We start from the raw sequence: 24,781 nt of genomic DNA, 5'->3' as shown, positions 1-24,781 counted from the left end.
TCCCAGTAGCGGAAGTTAGACTTACAGAGTCAGCCTTCTGTATCTCTTATCTCTACTTTCACTTTTTCAGTCCTGGATTATCCTCCTATTTACTTTCCTTCTTATCTCCTGGCCAGCTCTTTGAGCTGGATGGAACAGGCTTCTTGACTCAAATCTTATACATCCTCTAAGACCCAGGCCACACCCCTGTCCTTTCCAGCCGGCCCTGGCATCCTTGTCCCCAGGCAGTGCCCATGCCCCCTCAGCTGGAAGCATCCCGTCCTGACCTTACTGGCTGCCCAAGCAGGAGAGATGTCAGAGTCTTGACTTGACTGCATGAGCCTTCTCTGCCAGCTGGAGAGTTGTGGGGGGCTTGGCGGGGGGGACTGTGGGCTGGGTCTGTAGGAGGAGCTGTGGGGGACTGTGGACTGGGTCTGTAGGGGCAATTGTGAGGGGCTGTGGGGTGGGGCTATGGATGGGCCTCTGTGGGGGCTGTGGACTAGGTCTGTAGGGGGAGTTGTGGGACTGTGGGGTGGGGTTATAGATAGAGCTGTGGGGGCCAGTGGGATGGGTCCTAGGGGGACCGTGAGATGGGGCTCTGGGTGGGACTGTGACGGACCGCAGGGTGGTGTTATAGGTGGAGCTGTGGGTGGGGCTGTGCACGGGGCTGTGGGTGAGGCCCTGGGGTGACGCTATGGGACACTGCACCGTCCAGACCTTCGGAGGCTCCTAGAAACAGTCAGGGAGAGGGAATAAGAGGAGTAGGAAGGAGGGAGAGAAGGCGGGGCCAGACTGGGAAGCCCTCCTTGCTTCCCAAGGCTCCAGTAAACTCCTGAAATTCAAGAACTGCTTCCAGTGAGAGGGTCTTCTACACAGTGGGACGGCTCGGCTCCCGCGGGGGCGGACAGGTGTGAGCCAGCACGTGGCGCAGCGGGGCTGGAGGCAGGGGGGCTCCTCACCAAGGAGGCGGGGGGCTCAAACCCAGCCTCTGCCTCCGCACCACGTCCCAGGGCTCTGCGCCCGTCCCGCTCCCCTCGGCTCCGCGGGAGCCGCCCTGGCTTCGGCCCCAGGCCCTCCCTCCCACGCCACGCGCCGGTGCGGGCACCCCCAGCGTCTACACCGGGCCGGGTCCTCGGCCGCAGCCGTGTCCTGGGGCGGGGCGGGGCGGGGGGGGGGCAGCCCGCAGCCCTCTGCGCCCCAGGAGGCCCAAGGACACGGAGGCGCTGCCCTGCCTGGGCCCGCCGCAGCCTGTACCCCCGGCCCCGAGGCGGTCGGGCCTCCCTGCGTCGGCCGCGCCGGACCCGCTGGCACACACACTGCTTATGTGACAGGAGAGACGCCTAGGCTCAAGGAATAATGACGATAATCATTACTTGCCTTCTTTGCAATTTGTAATTTTAGGGTCCTTCTTACTTTCATAAGCTCATTTAATGCTGCTGCTGATCCCCAGAGAGAGAGAGAGCGAGAGAGAGGAGACTCCATCCTTCTCTACCGAAGGCCCAGGGCTCTGCAGGCCGCACCGGCTCCGGCCACAGCGAGCGAGGGGCTGAGCTGCGCCCTCTCCGGGGCTTGCCATGCTGTATCTGTGAGGCCCGAGGCTCCAGCCTTTTCCCCTGCCCCCCATTCTGTAACCAGAATCCCTAGGTTTCTCTGATCCACAACCACATGTCCTTTGTCCTCTACTACTGGAGAGGTTCCTAGGGGTGTCTCAGCGGCTCTGCCTCTTCAGCCCCCTCTTGCCTGTCCTTTGGGGCCGCCACAGCTCTGCTTCATCCCATGGGGCTCCTTCCTCCATGTTCTGGAGCCCTTGGGGCCAGAGTGTCCACAGGACCCCCAAGGATATATTTGGGAGGACCCATATAAGGGCCAGAAAGCAGAGTGGCTTGGGCAGGCGTCATCTGGGAAATTCAGTGAAGAGTCTGCTCATGTCATTTTAATAGTGTGGGCTTTCCAAGGACCCCACACATGGAATTAAGTGGGAACTGGGGCCAAGAGCCCCATCTGGGGACCCGCACGCCACACTGCCCCCCCACCCCCCACCCCCAGGCTTCGGGAAGGTCTCTGCAGCAGACATAGACTTAATAGACATAACAACTCTAGACACAAGCCCAGGGCCCATCCAGGCCCTGCTGCCTATGAAGATGGATAGATGCAGATTCTGTTGGCCCCATCAACAAAGTAAATCCTTCTCTGAAGGTTTTGCAGCACCTCCATGGCTTCCGCTCTGGCTCCAGACCCCATCCTCTCTTGCCTGGCCTAAGATAGCAGCCACCCCTGACGGGCCACGTACAACTTCTGTCTCAGCCCAGACCTTGCGGGAGCCTTAAAGTCTAGAGGCAGAGGGATGGACCCTTTTCTTATCAGACCCCGAAGATGGCTTCCCTTCCCAGTCACATGTAGCCAGACCCTTCTTTTTTTTTTTAATTTTTTAATAAATTTTTATTTATTTATGATAGTCACAGAGAGAGAGAAAGAGGCAGAGACACAGGCAGAGGGAGAAGCAGGCTCCATGCACCGGGAGCCTGATGTGGGATCCGATCCCGGGTCTCCAGGATCGCGCCCTGGGCCAAAGGCAGGCGCCAAACCGCTGCGCCACCCAGGGATCCCTAGCCAGACCCTTCTTGACTTAGCACCTGCCTCTCCCAGAACTCTGCCTCGCCTCTACCTTCCTGCCAGCCCCCACCCTGCTGGAATCACATGGGCCTCCCTGCAGAGTCTGGCATGCAGCAAGTGAGCCCTGACCAAGGACTTTGAAATTTCAGACCCAAATATCAAGGTTTGTTCCTCACTCTGTGCAGGTCTCTACTCAAATGCTCCTCATGAGAGGAGCACACCTGCCCCATCACTCTCAGCCCCTCCCAGAATCACTCCAACAGTGGGATGCACCTCCAGGGCTGTCACCACAGTCCCTTCCTTGCACCCTCTGTTCCTCTGTCTGAAGGTCCTATCTCGTGTCCTTCCTTACTCGTCTCCCCCCTTGACTGTACTCAACCTCGCTGTGCTCTGGGATGAGGCTGTAGCTGCTTCTGCTCTCAAAGAGGAAAGAAGAGGCACCGGGCCAGGTGGCAGGCAGAGCTTCCCAGCCAGACGCTGGTTTGCTTGGCCTTGAAGGTGAGGGTAATCATCATAAGAGTTCCCACTTAAAGCATAATCATTAAGTCCCAGACACTGTTTTACGTCTTTGACCAGTACCAACTTGCTTGACTCCCACAACAGCCAGTTTACAGGTGAGAAGCCAGAGGCACTAAGGACCAGCTCCACAGCCGGAGGGTGAGCACAGCAGCCCCTGCCTGGGAGGAGAGTCCACAACACCCACCAGCAAGTGCTCACGTGCACTTGGATCCAGGCACCTCTTCCGGTGAATCACCAGGACAGAGATGGAGTAACGAGGAGTTGGCATGGACGCTTCCCCAACCAGGCAGTACAAGTGCACCCACTGAGAAGAAGTAGAGACCTGGAAATAGTCAGCATAAGTTTAAAAAAAGGTAAGGTATCAGATTGTACATATAAGACACCACTACTTTTCCAAGAAAGTAGGGGATATTTAAATACATACACACACACACACACACACACACACACACATACACATGCCTATACAGGTATGTATACACTTCACTTCCTTTTGCAAAAAGAAGTCCTGTGGATATAGGCAGAGAGGATAGGAGAACAAGATTTCTCCAGGCACACATTTTTTGCTATAACAGCTTTATTGAGATATGGTTTGTATATCATATAACTCACCCATTTCACAGATACAATTCAATGAATTTTGGTATATTTGGAGAAGCAACCATCCCCGCAGTCAACTTTAGAACATTTTCATCACCTTAAAACATACTCTATACTTTCACCCCACTATTCCCCTTTCCGCCACCCACCACCCCTCCCAGCCCTAAGCAACCACGAATCTCCTTTCTATCTCTGTAGATTTGCCTACTCTGAATATTTCAGGTAAATGGAACCATAGAGTATATGGCCTTTTGTGTCTGGCTTCTTTCACTTACCATATTTTCAAGATTCATCTATATTATAGGGTATATCAGTACTTAGTTCCGTTTTATGGCTGAATAATAATCACTGAATGGATATAACACTTTTTTAGTCCATTCATCAGTTGATGGACATTTGGGTTCTTTCTACTTATTGCTACCACAAATGATATTTCTTTGAATATTCACGTACATGTTTTATGTGGACACATGTCCATTTCCTTAAGGTCTGTGTGGAGGAGTTAGAGTTGCTGGGTCACTTGGTAACTCTATGTTTAACCATTTGAGGAACTCCCATTCTGTTTTCCATCTGTACCACTTTATACTTCCAATTATTCCACATCCTCACCAACCCTTGTTATTTCTATGTATGAAGACAGTGGGGTGGTTGGGTGGGGTTGTGGCAGAGAGGCTGGTTCTGGAGGGGGGGTGCCCATGGCTGGGGCTTGCTCCCCTCACAGATTAGTACTCCAGATCCATAGAGGGGACTGGGACACCCCTTTCTGTGCTGCTGTCCATGCTGCTGGACATTTGTCTGGGATGGGCTGGGGCCACCAAACAACACAGTCTACTTGAGGCCAATACGGTCTGGTTAGGAAAAGATGGCCAGGGCATAGAGGACATTACTGAGCAGTAGCAGTCAATAAGGGATTGGCAGTGCAACCGTGTATCAGACACAACCTGCCAGGCAGGTAGGCACCGGGCAGGGCCTCTCCTGACAGTGGCCACTCTGCCAGCCAAGAACACAACCTGATATTCCTTGGAGAGGTAACTCTGAAATCATTTTGGGTGACAAAACCATAGAATTGTCTATCCAAATGTCTATGAGAAGGAAACCCACAATTTTAACATTGTTTATACATATGCTTTTGGTCTTTTCAGCATTTGTCATGTTTAAGATCATCTTGGCTGTGAGAGTCATAGACCAGCTTTCTAATTAGAATTTAAAGCCATAATTGAGTAATTAACTTAGGCATGAGATTTTTAACTAGAAATCTAAGTTCTTATACTGTATTAGAATACTCAGATAATGTGAGTCACTATATTTCAATGTATTAGATCTCTAAAACAGTACTTAAGTTTTGGGAAGGTTTGTTTTTCATTGATACTATTGAATTACTGAAAATCGAATTAAAATTAAATGCACAAATGTATTGTAATACATTTAAAGGGGTGTAATTAACAAAATATGTGGATGGGCCAAACATAAATTAAAGCCCTTCCTCCACAAAGTGATGGTTAAAGTTTGCTTGGCTTTTGTATAAAATAAGTTCAGTAAGAGAATGTAAAAGCTTATGGAAGAACTAGTCTGGGGTTTTGATAAATTGAATATTAGTCTTTAAATGTTTAAATGAAATAAGGTCAGAATTTTATTTATAAAATGTACCCTCTGAAGATTTCAAACAAATCTCCAGTTGCATTGGAATGAGGTGAAGGGCTCTGGGGTTTTAGAGAATCCCTTTCACTGCTTTGGCACATGGGGGCCCAGAAGGCTCTGCAGGGTGAACAGAGCTGCCCTGAACACAGCATTGGCCCAAAGTGGTCTTGTCTACAGTGGTCAGTCCTAAATCTATCTCTACCACAGCCAGAGGGACCATCTAAAAGTGTGACCCCTGCTTAATCCCACAGATGCATTCCTATCATCATCAGAAAAGACCTTAGCTCTGCATGCTGGTCCGGCTGCCCTCTCTGGCCATTTGTCACCTGCTTTCCCTCCCCAACCATCCAGCCTCTCTGGCCTCCCATTTGTCCCTGGAATCACTGAGGGGCTGCCATCCAGAGACTGTGCAAGCTGCTCTGTCTGCTGGATGCTCCCTCCTCCTGTACCCACCAGCTCCTTCTCAGCTTTCTTCTTCTGGGCAGGCGCACCCCTGACGACCAGGTCTGAGGGAGGCCCTTGCAGCTTCTTTTCCTTTTCCTACTGTCCAGCAGTTCTTGCCTCTTTTCTCTGTTGTTCATTGTCTCCTCAATCAGAATGTGGAGTATATATGTAGATACCTCTTGGGTGCCCGAGGCAGTGTCTGATACATTACCAGGTGACAAATACATATTCAGCCAGTGCCCAAACGAATAAGAAACGTGTTGGGAGGCTCCATTTTACAGGTGAGAAAACTGAGGCTCACAGGCTCACTTGGCCAGTTTCACTCAGATCATGAGGAGCAGAACTGGGATTGGAATGGGGTCTCTCTGGCTCATGCATTCCCCATGTGCCTGGACTGGGGGCAGGGCTGGGAGGGTGTACAGATGAGTAAAAATTTGATGGAGGAACAGATCTGCCCTTAAGGGACAGAGAGCTTTGTCAGGAAGACGATGGGGACACCAGGTGCTACTCCAAATGTCAAGACAGGAGATGTGTGAACTCGGCCCTGGAGAAGAGGAAGGACCCTGGTGCAGTCTCATGGCAGGGCCCTTCCAATGGCTGGTTTGGCCTGGCACAGGGATTCAGAGAGGACGGGTAAGGTGGTAGGGCTGAGGAAAGGAGGTGCAGAGTCCCCAGTCCTGAGATTTGGAGAGTCAGGTGAGGCAGCCTGACTCAGCCCTCACTTGTGGCCTGGGATGAGCAAACTTCCCTCCATTGGGCCATGAAAGGGCATCCCACTAGCATGTGCTCTGGTTACTGGGGCAGTAGAGGAACAGTGAGGGTGACCTGGAAGGCTATGGTAGCTTCCTGGGGTACAGGTCCCGGTGCCTTTCTGTGAAAGACCCCCCTGCCCCCGTACTTTCTTTGTGTTCTTTATCTCTCAGGCAGGCTGGGTTTGCACAATGTTCTATTCTTTCCTTGCTCAGATGCTTGTCACTGCCTTTGAAGAAAGGAGACCAGACACTGAGATGGGTCTGTAACCCCTGGCCTCATTGGAAGGTGACCTCCATGGGACAAGGGCTTCCAGCCTGTAACTGAGGAGGGGATCTGACCTCCAAGCCTCCCACATGCCCCAGTTCCACTACTGGTGAGAGGAACGTTCAAACAGATTAGGAGTTCCAGGCATTAGCAGGGGTGTGGTTTTTAGACAGAAAGAACTGGGAGGAGCCCGGTAGAGGTATTTCTCTAGAGAACCCTTTGGGGCTGGTGGGGTCCTAGTCAGGAAGAACCAATGGAGGGAATCGATGGGGGTGGTCATGTCCGAGGGTGGAAGAGGGAAGTAAGCCAGGAGGGCTCACACTGTAGCTGGCCCAGGCCCCTCTGTGTGTGTGTGTGGTGGGGGGGGGGGGGGGGGGGGGAGGGATGTATTAAAAACACAATGCTGGCCTCACCCTCAGAATTTCTGGTTCAGGAAGTCTGGGGAGGGCTGGGGTGTTTGCCAAGCATGCTGCTGCTGTAGTCCCGCCTGTGTTCTCAGGACCATCCTTACAAAGCAAGGCCGTGCCCCTTTGCTCTTTTTACTGAATGAAAAGAGAAGGAATGAAAGGAGATGGTAAGGCCAGGTTCTCCCCTTAGGTCCAATTGAGAACATGATGTGCCTTGGCCTTTTCTCAAAAGACCCCAGGCCTGTGGGGGTGGGGGGAGGGCGGGCTGCAGCTGAGGGGGTTACCTGGGGGAAGCACTTATAGTTTCCTAGTGTCTCCTGGTGGCACCCAAGGGACAGACCCTTTGTCTTGCGTGCTTGGCTCTGTCTTAGCCTGCTTGGGCCCTGCTGTGGGTGTGGATGAGACCCCTCCCTGTCCTCCAAGCTTTGAAGCCCTTGGGGTGTGCGTAGGCATTGAGGGATGGGTTGGGCTCTGGAGGTTCTGAGCCAGCCAGGCCTGTGAGTGTGGCATCTGGTGCTGTGACTGGATGTGGCAGGCCTCATGTGTAGAGGGACGGGCAGCATTTTGGTGGGTCATGGAAACCTTGGGGGACAAGGTGGTGCTAGGGCCCCACCTGGCTCCCAAGGGCCTGGTGGGCACCCTCCTTCTTCATGTCCTTATTTTTCCTTTAACTCTGCCACAGGGGCCAGTGCCAGGGGTCATTTCCCAAGCCCCTTGAATTTGGCAAATTGGCAGGTGTGGGAAAGGGTGTTAGAGGGAGGTTGGGGCTGGCGTGTCCAGGTAGGACAGGGGCTTGCTGCGTGCTGATGTCAGGGATCACCTGACCTGGAGCTGCTAGCAGCCGGCCCATCTGCTGCCCACCTAGCATCTGACATGCTGGGGCCTGGGCCTGGCATCCTCCCTCCCAGGGACTTGCCTGCTGGCTGCCAGCTGAGAGGTGAGGAGCTGCCTGGGAGCATGCGGGGGACTGGCCTCAGGGAGGGGCGCTGGTCTCCCCAGCATGCCACTTCCTACAGGCTTATCTATTCCAGGAAGTTCCTGGGCCTGCTTACCCTTCTGGGCTGGGGCTGCTTCTTGGTTCCCCGCTCAGCAGTTGGTAGAAGCTACCTAACATCTCTGGGCCTCGGTTTCCCCATCTGTGAAAAGAGGATGGCTTTACTCTGAGGATTAAATGAGCTAATTTGTGTACAGTACGAAGCCAATTTTATTAGTAACATCATTATCAACCAAACCCAATGGCCAGGAATTCCTGGCACATCATGTATGTGGAGGGATGAACTTTGACAGATAAGGAAATTGGTGGTGGTGGTGGTAGGGGGGCTGTTAGGCAGAGTTCATAGGCCAACTCCAGACCCTTTGGCTCTTTCTGGGGTCCTCCACCACATCACTTCTTCCATCTTTCTCCCCTGGGCCTCAGCCAGAGGACTTTGGCAAGCATTCCACCCAAGGAAAATACCACCTTGGAGAGTGGTGCTTTAGGCCAGCCCTGAGTTTATTTTCCATCTTACAAAGTATCGGTGGGCCAAGGAGCTAGCCCATAATTAGTCTAATAAGGTGCCTGCTGCACACACGTCTGTGCTTAGGCTCCATTTTGATGGCTACCCAGTAATTTTCCAGATCTCTCAGATAAGGTCTTGCCTGGACAGGTTCCCATCACAAAGTACACGGTGCTCAGGGTGGGGCCTAATTGTGTTTTCCATGCTGCCCCCCTGCCCCCGAAGCTGTGGGGGCCTGGTCCCTGCAGGCAAGACCATTTCCCCAGGCAACACGTGCCAGGGCACAGGGGCTGCAAGGGGCCCCAGCAGGCCACAAATGTGAGCTTCACTAACAGATGTTACAAGAGGGAGAAACCTTCAAAGCAAAGACAGTTCTCGGTATTTTAGTCGAGAGGCCAGTGGGAGTCACAACAGCAGGTATAGCCCTGTGGTGGGTGCAGCCTTGCGGGCACACACCCCCCCGCCCCAGTGCTCAAGGTTGGTGCCTGTTCCAGGGACTTGCTCAGTGCTCTTGTTCCCCCTCCTCGATGCAAAGACTAGCTTGCCATCCAGGAACACCCTGGAGCAAGGTCTGCCTGGGCTCCTGGGCCCCATCCCGCCTAGAGGAGCCACCTCAAATCCCCAGGGCTCAGCACCAGGTCCCTTGAGCTGCCTTCACCTGGGGCCACAGTCACTGGAGCAGGACCCCAGGCCCCGGAGCTGTGGAGCAAGAGGGCAGAGCTCCCCGCAGTGCCCCTTGTCCCTCCTGCCCAGTGGGCAGACACGGGCCAGCCAGGCCAGGAAGCCAGGGGCCAGCCCTACTGCCCATGGACAGGCCCACACAGGGCTCTTTGATCTGCCCTCTGGGTGGGGCTGCATCCTCAGGGAGGTTTGCCCTGGAGACTGTGCCTGGAGAAGCCCAGCCTCCTCCTGGCCTGAGCGTCCTGTGTCTGTCGCCAGCAGGGTCCAAGATCCCCCTCACTGCCTCTCTGGAGAGGATGATGCAGGCCATCCTGAAGGAGGTGCTTACTGGCCAGAGGTGGGGCCAGATGCCCTAGGCCATGCTTATGGGAGATCCCTCTGTGGGGAACTGGGATCCCTGGGGAAATGGAGAGGGCCTTTCCACCTGGCAGCTTCTCGGGAGCCAAACCACCAGATAATCCCCTTGGCTTCCAGGAGCCATCAGGCCCACGCAGGAGCTAAGCTAGCCTCCGGGGGTTCCTTGACACCCACTGCTCTAGATCCAGGCTCAGGCCTGCTCCTGTGTTCCCAGGTGGGTTTGGGAGCATTGAAAAGCACCCAGCCACCATCTATGGGCTGGGTGCAGGACAGTGGGTACAGGCTGAGTCAGAGCCAGCTCATCCTGGATGGGTGTGCTAGGGTGGGGTTGCTGCAGGGCACAGGGCACCAGCCACTGCCAGGGAGGGTTGTGTGGCCCAGGAGCTCTTTGTGCACATGTGGGCCTTAGGTCTGTCCTGTCTCATACATGTCTTGCCCTTGGTCTGCCAGCGGGGAGATGAGAGCCTGGCTCTGGGTTCTAGGCCTTCTGCTGCACTGGGTCTCATACCTCATTGCCTTGTCAGCTCTGAAGCCCTTTGCTGGATGACCCCTCATGGCTTTAGTGGCCACCTTTGAACTCTGCTTCTGACCCTCAACCAGGAGTTTCCCACTGCACTGCTCGTGGGGAGGGTGCCTCTGACCCCAGGCTTCCCTCAGTGCCACTTCAACCCACAGAAGCTGCAGAAAGTGGTTCTTAACTGCCTGCCTGGACTGGGTCACACTCCCTCCTGTCCCATCTGACAATGGGAAAGGGGCATTCCCACATGAATTTACTCCCAGGAATCGCTGGAGGGAGGGCAGCAGAGCGGACGAAGATGAGTCTTGCCTTCACTTCCGTGCTTATATTTGAATTAGGTGAGGGGCAGTCAACACCTGAGCAGGTGTGGCAGGTGGTGGTAGTGGTGAATAGATAACAATAATGAAAGGAAGAGGACCCCAAGTGGAGCCAAACCACCAGACAATCCCCTTGGCATGGTCTGCAGTTTTATTTATTTATTATTATTTTTAAAGATTTATTTATTTATTTATTTATTTATTTATTTATTTATTTATTTATTTATTATAGACATAGAAAGAGAGAGAGGCAGAGACACAGGAGAAGGGAGAAGCAGGCTCCATGCTGGGAGCCTGACGTGGGACTCCATCGCGCCCTGGGCCAAAGGCAGGCGCCAAACCGCTGAGCCACCCAGGGATCCCCTGGTCTGCAGTTTTATTTTTTTTTATTTTTTTTAAAGATTTTATTTATTTATTCATAGACACAGAGAGAAAGGCAGAGACACAGACAGAGGGAGAAGCAGGCTCCATGCAGGGAGCCCGACGTGGGACTCGATCCCGGGTCTCCAGGATCACACCCCAGGCTGCAAGCTGCGCCAAACCGCTGCGCCACCAGGGCTGCCCAATTATGCAGTTTTAAATGGGTTATCCCGGAAGGCCTTCTTGAGTAGGTGACATTTAAATAAACATCTGCAAAAGGTGAGTTAACAGGACTTACAGATATCTGAGGGAAGAATTTCCAGGCAGAGAAAAGGGCAAATGCAAGGATGGAGGCGTGGGCAGGACAGCTTCTAGGTCAAGGGACAGAGGAGAGCAGAGGAGGAACTGGCCTTGTGTTGTATGAAACGTATTTGATCTTGTCCCTGGCTCCTACCACAGAACTCCTAAAACCCTTGGAATTTCCTGAGTGATAGGAGTGTCTTTTGTTACTTGAACACACCTGAGTTTATGCTAATGAGGTGGCTGGGGGTGAGGCCCCTGCATCTTGCAGGATGGGGCTGGTTCACTAGAAAGACCAAAGGATTAGAGAGTTGGAACTTTCAGCTCCTCCCACTGACCTCTGGGAAGGAGAAAGATGGGGACGCTGCAGATTAAGCTCCGTAAAACCTCTTGAACAATGAGATAGCATGAGCTTCCAGGTCAGTGGATACCTCCACATGTGGGGAGGATGGACACCCCAGTTCCTCAAAGACAGAAGCCCCTGCAATCGGGCTTCCAGATCTTGCCCTATATACCTCCTTATCCCAGCTTTCCATCTGTATCCTTTGTAATGAACTGGGATTTGTAAGTGTTCTCAGAGTTCTGTGAGCTGCTCTAGCAAATTAACTGAACCCAAGAAGGAGGTCGTGGGAACTCTGATTTATAGCCAGTTGGTCAGAAGCACAGGTAACAACCTGGACTTGTAACTGACATCGGAAGTGGGGGATTGTCTTGTGAGCCTGAACTGCTAGCCCTCGGGATCTGAAGCCATCTCTAGATAGGTGGTATCTGAATTGAGTTAAATTTGTAAGATATCCATCTAGTCGATGTTTGCTGAGAATTGGAGAGTTGCTTGGTAGTTTAGGGAAACATGCCAGAGGACCCAACTTGGGTTTTAAATAGATCACTGTGCTGTGTGGAAAAAGGAGGGGTGGGGGAGCAGGGAGCAGGAGACCAGCCAGGAGGTGGATCTTGAGAGAGGTGGAGGTGTCCTGAGGCAGGGTGCATGGTGGTCTGTGTGTGTATGTGATGGTGGTTGGATGCTGACCATGTTGCAAAGGGACCAATGGCTGGATTAGTGGATATGACTATGAAAGAAAGAAGGAGGATGAGTTGCCTCCAAGATTTTGGCCTGAGCACCTGGCAGCATAGAGTTTCGATGGTCCTACTGATGCCTCCAGGTGACCTTTTGAGGGAAGTGCTGTAATAAGTCCCAAGCCTGACCTTGGACGATGAAAGACATGTCTTTTGGCCTACAAAGTTATGCTCTCTTCACTAAATCACTCATCTGCCAATCATTTCAGATAGGAAGAGTTATTTGAGTGTGTTGCCCACCTGCATAGGAAGGTCCCTTGGGGTGAGGGTGTGGCCCCTCCAAGCTGGCCTGAGTGAGACAGGGCACGGGTCTGGGGAGGTGAGGGAGGTAATGGACTGCCTGCTGGGACCTTCACCTCTCCTTTTGGATGTAATGGTGTGTGCCATGTGTAAGAGCACATGATCAGGAACAGTGGCGGGCATTGAATGGTGCTACCTGTGCTGTTGGCCCGGGCAGAGACCCTCCCATGGGCATTTGATCCCCTTAATGATAACCCTGCAAGGGGAAGACATTATGCTGTGGTCTGAATGTTTGTGTCTTCCCCTAAATTCATATGTCAAAATCCTAAGCCCCAGTGTGAAGGTATTAGAAAGTGGGGCCTTTGGGAGGTGAGTAGGTCATGAAGGTGGAAGCCTGGTATGTGGGGATTAGTTCCCCTAGAAAGGAAACCCCAGAGAGCTCCCTCATCCCTCCCACTGTGTGAGGGCACAGTGAAGACACCTGACTATGAACCAAGAAAAGAGCTCTCATTAGACACTGAATCTGCTGGTGTCTTCATCTTGGACTTTGGGTATCCAGAACCGTGAGAAATAAATACAGAAGGGGCCTGACTCAACTTAATGATTTTTTTTATTTTATAGTGGGGCTAAAGCAACACATATTTGGTAGAAACCATGGTTTGAATTTTGAATCTTGAACTTTTTCTGAGTTAGCGATCCACAATATGTTGCTCTCTTGTGATGCTGGGCGGTGGCAGTGGCAGCTGACAATTGGAAGGATAAGCAGCTGACACCCTCACAACCATTCTGTTCTTCACTGTCAGTGAAGAATCAATAACTGATTGAGGCAGCCAACACTTTATCATATGTAATTAATAAATTATATGAGACAGTCAACACTTGATTATCGATAAGCGCTGTGTAAGATGGTTTTACCCAACTGTAGGCTAATGTAAATGTACCAAGCATGTTTAGGGTGGGCTCAGCTATAATGTTCTAAACCCAGATAGCCTTGATGCTTAAGGCCACTGCCCCCAGGGGCTGGCCCAGAACTGGGGCGAGCCCATCTTGCCCTAGATCTGGTCAGCAGCATATTCTCCTGGCACTGAGAGCTTCTGAAAAGTAAAACCGGGTAAGCCCTGAATTGAGAGCAGCTTCTCTAAGTTTGCTGGGAAGGCCATGAGATAGGACAGGGAGAGGACAAGGACCCTGGAGTCTACAGTGTTCAGTCCATAAGCAAAAACCTCCTCTGAGCCAGGCACAGCACCTGGAACAGTGTGTGTGTATCAGTCAGGATACAATATGCTGTAGTGACAAACATCTCCCAAATTTCAGTGGTTGAAAACAAAAGGCTGTTTTTTGCTCCTGTCACATGTCCAACATGACCCGCAGAGACAGCATTTCCACTTCTTCCAGAAGTACTGGCAAAGAATGGAACCCAGCAATGAGACCCTGTCACATATTGTTTGTCCTCGGATTGTGTTGCTGACAGCAAGTCGCATGGCCATGTGTGATTTCGAGGAGGCAGGAAGGATGATGTTTCTGTAGAGAAAGGATGCTGTTTTTGTTGCTGATAATGAGTTACCCCAAACAGCAGCTTAGATCATTCTATTCTGCTCCTGAATATGTCAGGATTTGGGCAAGAACACAGCAAGGGAAGCTGGAATCTGTTCATGGCATCAGGAGCCTCACTGAGAGGACTCCAAGGCTGAGAGGACCACTGGACTTGGGGCTGAAGGTGACCCTGTGTCACCTGGACACATGCTGGCTTGGACTGTCCTGAATAACTGCCATGTGGCCTCCCTACATCCACGGTGGCTGCATTTCAGGGCCAGGCTGAAACTGTCTCATCATTTGTGACCTGGCTTCATAAGTCAAAGTATGTCACTTACCCCAGAGTGGCACATCGGCCCTATACCTCTGTACAGGAGGATATTCAGAGCTGGTCATGCAAAGATCAGAAGGTCAGTCGGTCAGAGATTCCATTTGTTGCTAACTTTGGAAAATGCAATACACCCTAGAGGAGAGAAGGGAGACAGATGAGCAGCACTATGTCTCCTGTGGGAATGTGTTGTATGTCCAGACATAGGCTCTAATCTCACAGCATGCGGTGGTTTCCTTCAAGATAATGCTTCAAGCTGGCAGGGGGGACAGAAAAAGGCCAAGATGGCCACACTGTGAGCCAGGGTATGGGTTTTACTCTGCTGTTGAGTACTCTGTGGGTACTAAGCCCCCTTGCAAGAGGGCCCTTGGGGCCCAAAGACATGCCTCTGCCTCCTCTGAGAGGAGGTTTAAGTGAGGAGGGGAGACTGGCTGGGACCTGGCCCACAGAGGCGTTGCTAAAAGGGGGGGTGTGGAGGAGGGGAACCAGTGCCTTGGGACACTTCATTGGCTACGGAGATGAGGCTGGGCCCAGACTTTTGGACAAGGTCCCCCAGTCAGCCCCAGATGACAAAGGCCCAGGAAAGACAGTATAGACAGGGAATGGGTAACAGAGATGATGCGGGAGAAGATGGGACTGAGCCTGAACATCCCCATCTGGAGCAGAACCCAGTGATCACCTTGTGCCTGAGTCTGAGCAGGTACTAGACCCAGGGCTGTCACATGTTCCCGACTGCCAGCGTGGGTAAGGAGCCGTTTCCCCGGCAGCAGCAGCCACAGGAAGCCCAGGGTGGAGCTTGGGAAGGCAGGCTCAGTGTCCTCTGCACGCACCTCACCAAACATTTATTTCTTCAGCTTGTTAGTCTGGAAGGCCCTCCCCTGGGATGTGGAGACCATTTTGGCTCCCCCAACAGCAGTAAATGGGGCCTTATCCAAACAAGAGATGCAAAAAATGTGGAAAAAATACTTTGGAAAATGTTTGCATTGGAGGGACGGGCGAGCGCACTCGTGAATTGTTTTCTTCTTTCAAAGCGGCCCTGACCATAACGGGCGCCAGCAGAACTGACTGATGCGCAGGGCGCAGGTCCCTCGGGATGTGGCAGGAAGAGCGGAGCAGAGGAAGGGCGGGCTACTCAAAGGCCCCGGGAAACGAGCTGTTTGTTGACTTTCGCTCCACAGCCCTGTCGCCAATTCAAACCAACAGTCTCCCTTGACCCCCAAATGGTTTGAGGACAGATATGTCCTGGATTCTTTTAGTGTCTTTGTGACTGAACCAGTGTGGGGCAAGAGCTTTCACTCTAGGCTGGGCAGCGCTGGGTGATGTATTTAAAATCAAGGACCACACCAAAACTGGGTGTCTGGCAAGTAATTAATAGAACATTAACTCTGGCCCCAGAATTCCTGTCTCCGGACAGAGAAAATGTTGCACAGGTCTTAAAGGTGCACAGCAAGGTGTTGTTGCTTGTTGCACAGCAAGGGTGTCTAATGTGTGTCCCAGCTGCTAGAACAAATGAGCGCAGACTGGGTGCTTATGAACAATAGAAACCTATTTCTCACACTCCTGGAGACTGGAAGTCAGATCAGGAAGTCCGCATAGTTGGGTAAGGGTCCTTTTCTGAGATGCGGACATCTCATTGTAGGTGGGGCCTCTTGCATAAGAGCACAAATCCCATTCAGGAGGGCTCCACCTTCATGACCTAATCCTCTTCCAAAGGCACCACCTCTGAAGACCATTGGCGTATGGTTTCCAACATGTGTATTCTGGGCGGGCACAAACGTACGGGGCCACAGCAAAGCAAGAGAGGAGGGAGCAGACCACTCTGAGCCATGGACAGTCCAGCTGGCTGACTTCCTGAGTGCCCATCCATGATGTGCAGGCCCATGAGGAGAGTAAAATCATGTAAGGGACATGGTGCTTGCCCCCAGCAGGCCCCACCATATGTCTTTCTTCCTTAATAATGGAACTCTCAGGTTCAAGTTTGGCACACAGCTATCTGGACCAATTCTGACCAGTAGGATGTGAGTGGCAGCATCATGAACAACTTCCATTCTGGGAAGTAGCATTAAAAGGAGCAGATGAGCCCTTCCTCCCTTTTTCTTCTGGAGAGTGGACCCCTGGAAGCCTTCACTAGAGGGTGCCAGAGGTCCTCACCCCACATAAAGACCCAACTAATTAGCATTTTACTCAGGTAGGTACTAAGCCTCTTCCCAAGGTCATTTCTAGGTGCAAACACAGCACTGCTAGCCTCGTAGACATGATGACTGGAGCTGCAGCTGTCCTCTTGGACCATGTGGCGATCTAGGCAGTGAAGCCACACACAGCCAACCATGGGAAAGATAGAGCCTAAACCTCGACATGCATCCTCCCCAGAAGAACCACAGATAAGAGTAAGCTCTTATCTTTTAAAGTCACAGTGTTTTAGAGTATCTTTCACCCACAGCCAAAGATAGTGCTCATCCATATGCCACTTGCAGAGTGTTTATAGTCACTTGTGTTTCTCATGCCAAAAGTTAGCCAGTGGTTATAAGTAACCTCATTAGGCTAGAACACTGTAGCTAAGCTAAGGCAATTCAGCAGTGGGATGGCCCTGGTTTTGTAGGGAAGAGGCTTCCTACACACAGACATGTTACTACAAGTATGGTGACATTGCATGTGTCTAGTACCTACAGACCTACCAGAGAGCTCTGCTAGCTTAGGTGTCCCAAGGGCAGACTGAGCATCTTTTCACTCCCTTCCCTTCTCCAAACCCCCTGGAAATGGCAACATGACATAATCCCAAGCAGACTCGAGAAGAGGATGAAGGCATAGGTGAGTATCAGTGAACCTGTGACTTGCGTAGATTTTTAAAACCTAGAAATCAGGCATGATCATACTGATTAAAAACCATGTCCAAGGAGACTGCAGCCCACTAGGTATGCAAGAAGCAGCCTGGGTAGAGGTGTTAGCCTCCCTGAGCACCTGGAAAAGCTGTGAGCTCAAAGTCTGAAGTTTGAGAACAGGAGTTAGCCAGGGATTTTACTGCAGGGGAAAGGAGGGTTGGTGCAGAGATTGTCCATAGAACAGTGGGGAGAGCACTCTGCTAGCCTCTAACCCCAGACTCCACGAAAAGGCTAGCACTGCTGTGTTTGCATTTAGAAATGACCTTGGGAGGATGCTTAGTACCCACGTGAGTAAAACCCTCATTAGTTGGGTCTTTTTTGTGGGGTGAGGAGCCCCAGCACCCTCTAGTGAAGGCTGCCAATTACTATGTGTCACCCTGCATGCAGAACTCAAGTCAGCCTTCTCGGGAAGGGGTGAGGCCTGCTAAGTAAACAGTCCCGGGAGCCACAGACGGAAGCCTTGCCAGCTGTCTATATGCATTAGTCTTGTCTTTCATTTTTACATGTAAACAGGCAACCAAGGAAAACAGTCACCACAAGAGAGAAAGACCCCTATGAACAAAAGTAACAGCTGTTCCAGGAAGATACAGATAACAAAGGCAATGAATAAATCCAAAAATCATGATTTATACCTCTGAGACAAACTAGGAGGTACTGCATTCACAAAACAGGAAGAGGAAGTTAGAGAGAGGAAAAATCAGGGAACTAGAAAAAGTTCATAGAAATTAAAAATGCGACTATAAAAAAACTCAGGAGAAGAATTTGAAAATGCAGTCGAAGAAACTTCCCAGACACATAGGGCAAAAAGACAAAAGGACAAAGAACATTCAAAGAAAGTTAAGAGATGTGCAGCGTCAGTCCTGGGAGTCTGAAATGTGTCAGTAGGAATGTAGGAACAAGGAACGGGACAAAAAGTGGAAGGTAAATGTACTGGTTCCTTTGTTGCTGTGACAAATTTAATGACTTAAAACAACACAGATATATTACTTTATGGTTACAGAGGTCTGAAGTCCTAAACTCAAGGTGTCAGCAGGGCTGCATTCCTTCTAGAGAGGCTTTGGGAGTGAATTCATTTCTCTGCTTTTTCCAGCTTCTGGAAATTGCCTGCATTCCTTAGCTCATGTCCTCTTCCTCCATCTTTAAGACCAGCTATGGAGCATTCTCAAGACTCTGACTGGGACCCCTGGCCCCTTCACTCCATTGCACTTTCTCCTTCTCCTTCTGCTGTCGTATTGTCTTCTCCAACTCTAACCCTGTGTCCTGCCTCTTATGAGAACAATTGTGAGGACATTGGGTTCATCCAGCTAATCCCAGAAAATCTTCCCTTCTCCAGATCCTTAATTTAATCACATCTATAAAAATCACATCTATTTTCCATGTAAGAAAACATTCACAAGTTCCAGGGATTAGGATATGGACATCTTTGGAGAGACCCATTATTCTGTTGACCATGGTGAGAAAAAATGATGGGAGAAAACTTCCCAGAGCTAAAAAATGGGGAAAAGTTTTAAGATTAAAAACTTTTCTGAGTTACTTAATAGAATGATTGAGATAAGATCAACACCTGGGAACTCTATCATGCATATTTAAAAAAATAAGGAGAAAAAAAAAATAAGGAGAAAATCCTAAAGGCTGCCTGAAGAGGGAAGGGGTACATGCCAGCCACTGGCAGAAGAAGATCGGCACCGTGGTGTGCTAATGAGAAATAGAAGACATCCTTCAAGGCTTAAGGGGAAATTATCTTGATGCTACAATGAAGACATGTATGTATATATATTTCATGCAAGAAAAGACTCTGGTAGTTGACCTCCCATGGACTTCTTCTGAGACCATATACCTTGGGGCATACTCTAGCCACAAGAAAAGAAAATCAAGAAAAAGAAAAATTAGAACTTCCCCCAAACTGTAGAATTACATCAGTACTACAGTGAGAAGAAATTCCTTACCAGCTACACAAAGATGATTCAGTAGTAGGAAATCTACCATTAAAATTGATCACTTTTATAAGCTGAAGGAGAAAAATAATTATATGATTATCTCCACACATGCCAAGAAAGCCTTTGAAAAAATTCAGCACACATTTGTACTTAAAGTCTTGCAAAAAATGAATGGGTTCTTCCTTAATTAACAGGATGAAATATATACACCTCACTCCTAAAGCTGGTGATTTACTGAATGGGAAAACACTAGAAACATTCCTATTAAGGTCAGGAACAAGGCAAGAATACTGCCACTATTATTTAACATAATTGCTTACGCAATCAGGTAAGAGAAAACAATTGGAGGGATAAACATTGAAAAAGGAGAACTAACTCCATTTGCAGATGACAAGACAGTATACCTAGACAGAAAACCTAGAGAACTGTTGGTAAACCACCTCAAAGAATAAAAGAATTCTACAAGAAATTCTACAAGAAAGCAGGTTGTAAAATTAGCACATAGAAGTTAATAGAGTCCTATGTTGCATATAACATATAATTCCTACAAATAAAGTTAAAAATTGAAATGAATCCTATCAGATACTCACAGTGAAGACTGTGGAGACCCTGAAAAGGCTTCCTAGTAGTGCTAGCTGCTTCTCTTCTATCCTCTCCATCCCTCCCCTCCCCCTTACCCCTACCCCAATGGGAAAAGAGTCTTAAACTACAAGAATGGAGAAAGGCAGCAAACAGTGTCCCTTACGGTACTGAAGAAAACTGATCACAGCTGGGGAAGGGAATAGAAACAAACCCTCTGCCTCTTGAGAAAGGACAGGTAACATGCGGCCCAGGACTACAGCTGGAGAAGGCACATCCCTAAGACACAGGGACCCAGGGCCTGCCTGGTACTGAGGCTTAATAAGAATGTTGGAGAAAGTCCCCCTCCCAGCTAAGAGTGAAAATAGCAAGTGGAATAAAGCTGGGAAAGCTGCCCCAAGAGGCAGAGGTCTCTGCAGTGCAGGACTAAAAACTCACTGCTGAGGGTGGAGCAGACAGTGAAGTCAAACCCCAGCAAAACAGCCCCCACCCTAAACACAAGGTCTCACTAGGGAAATTTAAAACCTGTTATGTCGTGAAAGCAATGATGGCAACAGTAAAGCCTAAATCCAGCCTGGCTCCTGACTACATTAATGGAACTCTTAGCAGAAGGACCTAGCAGAAGAAGGAAAGATGTGCTCATTTCCAAGCATAAAATGTATTTATCTCAGCCTCTACCATCTAATGTCTGTGTTTTAACAAAAAAATATGATTCATATGATAAAGCAAGAAAAAAATATACAACCCCAAGAGATAAAGCAACTCACAGACCATACAGATATGCTGCAGATGTTAGAACTATCTCATAGGGAATTTAAAATAACAATGATTAAGATGTTAAAGGCTCTTAAGGAAAAATTAGCTACACTCAAGAGCAGATGGATAATTTTAGCAGAGAAATGAAAAGTATATGAAAGACTGGATGGAAATACAGACATGAAAAACACAGTAATAAGGATGAAGAATGCCTCCAACTGGCTCATCAGTAGAGAAGATTCAGCCAAGTAAGAATCAAGGTGAAGTTGAAGGTAAGTCAATGAAAACATAAAGAGAAAACAAGAGGAACAAAATAAAACAAAACAGTGCATCAAGAGCTGTGGGACAATACCAAATGGAATCCTAAAAGAAGGAAAAGAGAATAGGAGAGAAGAAATATTTGAAAAACAGTGGCTGAGGGACACCTGGGTGGCTCAAGTGGTTGAGTATCTGCCTTCGGCTCAGGGCTTGATCCCAAAGTCCCAGTATCAAGTCCTGTATCCGGCTTCTTGAATGGAGCCTGCTTCTCCTGTCTCTGCCTCTCTCTCTGTGTCTCTTATGAATAAACAAAATCTTAAAAAGAAAAATAGTGGCTGATATTTTTCCAAAATTAATGACAGGCAGCCAACTGTAGATCCAAAAAGCTTAGAGAATGCCCAATAGGATAAATGAAAGAAAGGAAAAAGGCAAGGGGGATGAGAAGAGAGAGGAAATGAGAGATGGGGTGGGGGAGGAAGGAAAGAAGAAAAGGAGGAAGGAAAAGAAAAGAAATCACTCTTATGCATATCATATTCAAATTGCTGAAAACAGAAAAACAAACAAAAAAGACCTTCCAATGAAGAAAACAGTTATGCTCAGATGTGCTTGCTGATGAATTCCACTAAATATTTAAGTAAGAAATAATAATACAGATTCTACACAATCTCTTCCAAAAAGCAAAAGGGAAGGCAACACTTCCCAATTCATTTTATGTGCCCAGTATTACACTGACACCACACTACAGAGGAAGTACAAGAAGAGGAAACTATATGTTGATATCCATGATTATAGAGACAACAATCATCAGTAAAACGTTAACAAATTGTATCCAGCAACATATAAAGACAATAGTACACCACAACCTAGAGGAGTTTATCCCAAGAATGCAAAGGTGGATCAACATTTGAGGTTTTTTTTTAATTTTTTTTTTTAACTTTTATTTATTTATGATAGGCACACAGTGAGAGAGAGAGAGGCAGAGACACAGGCAGAGGGAGAAGCAGGCTCCATGCACCGGGAGCCTGACGTGGGATTCGATCCCGGATATCCAGGACCGCGCCCTGGGCCAAAGGCAGGCGCCAAACCGCTGCACCACCCAGGGATCCCAACATTTGAGGTTTAATCAATATAATTCACCTTATTAAGAAGCTTTTTTTGAAAAAAAGAACCCCCCCAAAAAAATTTAAGAAGAAAAAGAAAGAAGAAAAGAAAGAAAGAAAGAAAGGAAGGAAGGAAGGAAGGAAGGAAGGAAGGAAGGAAGGAAGGAAGAAAGAAAGAAAGAAAGAAAGAAAGAAAGAAAGAAAGAAAGAAAGAAAGAAAGAAAGAAGAAAGAAAGAAGAAAGAAAAAAGAAAACTGTATGGTCCACTCAAAAGTATATGAACCGCTTCCTGGTATTCAGCTTCTGTTTATGATGATAAATTCCCAGTAAACAAGGAATAAATCGAAACTTTCTTAACATGAAAAGTGCATGTACAAAACAAACAAACAAGGACACCTGGGTGGCTCAGTGGCTGAGTGTCTGCCTTTAGCTCACTCAGGTCAGGATCCTGGGGTCCTGGGATCAAGTCCCGCATCAGGCTCCCTGTGGGGAGCCTGCTTCTGCCTTTGTCTCTGCCTCTCCCTCCGTGTCTCTCATGAATAAATAAATAAAATCTTTAAAAACAAACAAATAAACCACCCAAGCTAGCACATATTTAATTGCGAATAATTGAATGCATCTACCCTAGGATCAAAAACAAAGCAATGATATGTTCCCTTACTACGAGTACTACTCAATATTGTACTGGAAATTCTGGCCACTGTAATATGACAATAACAACAACAACAAAAAGTAAAGAAAGAAAAGACAGGTTTGAAAGGAAGAATTGCCTTTATTTGTAGATGACACACTGAATATGTAGAAAAATCCAAAGAATCTACAAAACCAACAACAGAAAACCAAAAACCATCTAGAATTAATACAGGAGTTTAGCTAGAGTATAAGATACAAACTCAATATACAGAAATCAGTTGTATTTCTGTATTGTACTCAATTATATTTCAATTGTATTATATACTAGCACTGTACAATTGGAACTAAATTTTTTTCAAGTTACCATTTCAAAAAGCACACACACAAAAAATGAGGTACTTAGGCCTAAGAGTGCCTAAATACATGCAGGATTTGAATACTGAAAACTACAGAATATTGATGAAATAAATCAATGAAGACCTAAATGGACAGTTTTACTGTGTTTATGGTTTGGAAGATGCAATAATGTTAAGCTTGCAATTCTCAACAAATTTGTATATACATTTGGTGAGATCCCAATTAAATTCTCAACAGGCTTTATTATAGATATTGGGAAACGGATTCTAAAATTGAATGTAAAGGAACTAGATTAGGCAACATGGCTTTGTAAAATAAGCGCAGGATTAATGAAATTATATTACATGAATCCAAGACTTATTTTAGTGACATAGTAATTAAAACAGTATAGTATTGGAATAAAGATGAAAAAAAATAAAGTAGAACAATGTAATAGAATAGACAGTCCAAAAATAAAACCATATATATTGGGCTCAAATTTAGTAACAGTTGGAAAGAATTCTATACCAACACCAACTAAGGCTTATCTCAGGGATGCAAGGTTGGTTTAATGTCTGAAAATTAATAAATATAATGCATCATATTAATAGACTAAAAAATAAAATCACATGAACATCTCCAAAATCATATGGCAAAATTCGACACCCTTTCATGAAAAATCACTCAAAAAACTAAAAACAGAAGGGAACTTCCTCAATCTGATTAATTCATCTATGACACACTGACAGCTAGCATCATATTTAATAGTGAAAGACTGCATGCTTTTCCCCCAGGATCAGGAACAAAACAAGGAAATCTGCTGTAGGCACGTCTATTCAATATTGTACTGGAGGTTCTAGCCAGGAAAATTGGGTAAGGAAAAGAAATAAAAGGCATCTAATTTGGAAAGGAAGAAGTAAAATTATCTCTGTTTGCAGATGGCATGATCTTCTATGTAAAGAGTCTTAAAGATTCCAAACACACATACATAAAACCCCTTTAGAACTAATGAATTCAGCAAAGTGGCAGGATACGAAATCAACACATAGCAATCAGCCGCATTTCTAAACACCAAGAGTGAACAATCCCAAAAGGAAATAAACAAAACAATCCCATCTACATTAGCCTCAAAAATAATAAAATACTTAGGAATAAACTTAACCAAGGAGGTAAAAGACTCGTATACTGAAAACTACAAAATATTGTTTAAAGAAATTAAAGAAGACAAAATTAATGGAAAGACATCTTACATTCATGGACTAGAAGACTTAATATTGTTAAAATGTCCACACTACCCAAAGCAATCTACAAAGTGATTACAATTACTATCAAAATCCCAATGCAATTGCTATCAAAATCCCTATTTTGGAAATAGAAAAAAATTTCTAAAATTCATATGGAATCTCTAAGGACCCTTGAATACCAAAAACACTATCAAGTAAGAAAAATAAAGCTGGAGGTTTCATACTTCCTGATTTCAAAACATATAACAAAGTCACTGTAATCAAAAGAGTATAGTACAGACATATAGGCGAATGGAACAGAATAGAGAGCCCCCGAACAAAACCTCCCATACGTGGTCAAATGATTTTCAATAACAGTGCTGAAGTTACACACAGTGGGGAGAGGATAATCTCTTCAACAAAGTGTGTTGGGAAAACTGGACATCCACATGCAAAACAATGAAGCAAGACTCTTACCTTACACCACATACAAAAATTAACTAGAAATGGATTAAAGACCAAAATATAAGACAGAAAATTATGCAACTCCAGTAAACAAAACATAGAGGGAAAGATCCATGACATTGGACTTGGCAATGATTTATTAGATATGATGCCAAAAGCATAGGCAACAAAAGCAAAAGTAGACAAATGGGATTG

At 47.7% G+C, this 24,781-nt stretch overlaps 1 long non-coding RNA gene across 1 annotated transcript in view; it reads right to left on the bottom strand.

Annotated features, from left to right (window-relative positions):
• Positions 1–2,600: 2,600 nt before the first annotated feature.
• Positions 2,601–24,781, bottom strand: part of LOC111095185 — a 56,750-nt gene continuing 34,569 nt past the window's right edge. Inside the window, exons 3-6 of the long non-coding RNA XR_005356901.1 lie at positions 14,431–14,555; positions 8,270–8,353; positions 7,224–7,352; positions 2,601–3,433 (exon numbers count right to left, since the gene is read on the bottom strand). This is a non-coding gene — a long non-coding RNA (uncharacterized LOC111095185). The remainder of the gene's footprint in view (positions 3,434–7,223; positions 7,353–8,269; positions 8,354–14,430; positions 14,556–24,781) is intronic.

The sequence above is a fragment of the Canis lupus genome, chromosome 3 (genome assembly GCF_011100685.1).
Source record: "Canis lupus familiaris isolate Mischka breed German Shepherd chromosome 3, alternate assembly UU_Cfam_GSD_1.0, whole genome shotgun sequence".
Classification (NCBI taxonomy): domain Eukaryota; kingdom Metazoa; phylum Chordata; class Mammalia; order Carnivora; family Canidae; genus Canis; species Canis lupus.
This window is presented reverse-complemented; position numbering and strand designations above follow the sequence as displayed.